Source organism: Lynx canadensis, chromosome A1 (assembly GCF_007474595.2).
Source record: "Lynx canadensis isolate LIC74 chromosome A1, mLynCan4.pri.v2, whole genome shotgun sequence".
Taxonomy (NCBI): Eukaryota; Metazoa; Chordata; class Mammalia; order Carnivora; family Felidae; genus Lynx; species Lynx canadensis.
Genome location: NC_044303.2, coordinates 236,602,888 through 236,605,720, shown reverse-complemented (window position 1 = coordinate 236,605,720; position 2,833 = coordinate 236,602,888).

Here is a 2,833-nt window from a genome sequence, read left to right as displayed (position 1 = left end):
AGATTTCACAGTCTGTCTGTGGGAACGGGTAGTATTCCTCACCCTGTTCGGGTGTTTGGCGCGTTTCCTTCTAAACCATTCATGTGGTTCTTTTCCTCTCTCTTATAGTTTCTTCATCCACAGGCAGAGATCAGCACCTTCTGAGTATGTGAGGACGCCATTTGCAGATCCAAAGTTCTCCTGGACACTCTCTCGCCTCAGGACTCTGAATATAAAGACAGATACCATATGTTTTCATCCTATGGGGATCCTGAGAAACTTAACAGAAGAACCATGGGGGAGGGGAAAGAAAAAAAAAAAAAGGTTAGAGAGGGAGGGAGCCAAAACATAAGAGACTCTTAAAAACTGAGAAAAAACTGAGGATTGATGGGAGGTGGGAGGGAGAGGTGGGGGGGTGAAGGGTACTGAGGAGGGCCCCTGTTGGGATGAGCACTGTGTGTTGTATGGAAAACAATTTGACAATAAATTTCATATTAAAAAAATAAATTCTATCTGTCTTGATTTTCCTAGATTTTCAGGTCCTTCCGTTGGACTCAGGGACCCACCAGGTTCTTCTGGATTCCCCTTCCCTGCGCCGTGGTCTGGAAACTCTGAGGGCAATCACTGGACTCGCCTCGTTTGCTTCTAGTCCTAAAGAATCACTGTTCTTTATTGCCTGTTGTCCAGAGTCTTAAAAAAACGGTCGCTTTACAGGGGCGCCTGGGTGGCTCGGTCATTTAAGCGTCCAGGCTCAGGTCATGATCTCGTGGTTCGTTGGTTCGAGGCCTGTGTCGAGCTCTATGCTGACAGCTCGGAGCCCGGAGCCTGCTTCGGATTCTGTGTCTCCCTCTCTCTGCCCCTCCCCGGCTCGTGCTCGGCCTCTCTGTCTCTCAACAATAAATAAATGTTAATTTTTTTTTTAACGGTTGCTTTACATACTTTGTCCATTTGTTGTTGTGGTTTTAGAAGAAGTTAAATCCAGCTACTCCGTCTTGGGTGGAAGCATGCGTCCCCGTTTTTACGTATTTTTATCTAATTTGGGACATTCCGTAAAAGTCCCTTTGCTTGTAATTTAAAAATAAATACTGAGGGAGAAGGAATTTTTGTGTGTTTTGTTCCAGACACTTAGCATTTGCTGAGATCAGGAAAGATTTGCTGAATAAATTTGGTATTTGAGGTTGGGAGGGCTTAGCAACGTCCCAATATTTCTCTTTAAGGTCATCACATGAAAAGAATCAGTTTTATACATCTAACTTGATAATGAGAAGACTTCTTTTACTACATATGTAAGCTTTAAAAAAGCTGAGTAATTGCATAGACGCAATTTCACAACCTTGCTTCATCACTTACTCTATCTTTAAACGTGATCAGCTGTCAGAAATCCCTGCCTGGCACCCACTGATGTTGGAATTAAAGTCAGTTAGTCAATTAACTAGTTAATTAATTAAAGTCATGGACGGAATTGTGTCCCCTAAAAATTCATAGGTTGGAGCCTAACCCCCTGTGTGATGGTGTTAGAAGGTGGAGTTTGTGGAGGGTAACTAAGGTTAGATGAGGTCCTGAGGGCGGGGCCCGACGGTAGGATTGGCGCCCTCGGAAGAAGAGACACTGGAGATCTTGCTTCCTCTCTTTCTGCCATGTGAGGACACCGTAAGCAGGTGGCCAACCGTCAGCCAAGAGGAGGGTTGTCACCAGAACTTGACGGTGCTGGCATTGTGGTCTCCATTTCTAGCCTCCACAACTGTGATGGGACAAATTTCTGTAGTTTCATTTGCCCTGCCCACGGTACGTGGTTATGACGACCTGAGCCGATGCATACACTTTGTTGGCAACACTTTGTACATTGTGCTTCCTGTATAAAGAGTAAGATGGGTTCCTCAGGCCATCTGTATTCTGCTAAAGGACACAGTCCTCTGCCAGGCTAAAGGAGGGAGGAGCAGGGGTAGAGAATTTTCACACTCCTGGGAGTAACCCCTGTGTGGCGTTCTCTGGGCAGAGCATTTGGGAGGGAAATGTTGGCACAAAGGAGGCACCGTCTTTAGACTCACTTCCAAAGAGATGTTGGATGGACCGTGCCCTGAGTGCACCCAGGGGCTGAGGCGCAGCAGGCCGGATGAAGTAGCCACTTTTCAATCCCGTCTCCAGTCGCACGAATAATTTGAAAGGATGAAGTGTGAATGCATGGACAGGAGCAGCTGGAATCCTCCCCCGGTCTGTAGTCAACCTTGTCTCCATGGACAGCTGTGACCTTGAAACCACGGGTCGTTATGCCCCATCATCTCCTTTCTGTCGCACTTCCTACACCTGGGAGCGTGGAGTGGCCATCAAGGACTCTGACATGCGTTTCTGTTCTCCTTTTTCTCAAGGCCACTCTCTGTTTTCTAAAAACATCTATAGCTTTCTCTACTTTGCCAGACCCATCTCACATGAAAGGTTAAATTCTCTTCGAAAACTCACAACTATGGTGTTTTAATTTCCAGGTTACAGACTCTCCAGCATGATCATAGACAAATACCGCTTTTAAAAACGCCATTAAATATTGATTCATTTACTTGACTGAGAAAATGTCCCTGCCTATCTATGAATTTTAGAAAGGGATTTTTCCCCCACAAAGCCTAATACTAACAACAACAAGAACAACAACAACAAACAATCAACAAGCAGACATCTCAGCTTTCGGAGAGAACCCAGGCATAAACAGGGCACCTCCCCAGTCTAAGACTGGCTGCTGGCTGGGGACGCAGGGCCTGAGTCTCCTCTTTGTGACCAAAATGGCGTGAAGGGGCTGGGGTTATCTGGTCCCCACCGGTGTGGTTTGGGGTGGGAAGGAAGGAGTTTTGACTGTCTAAAGAAG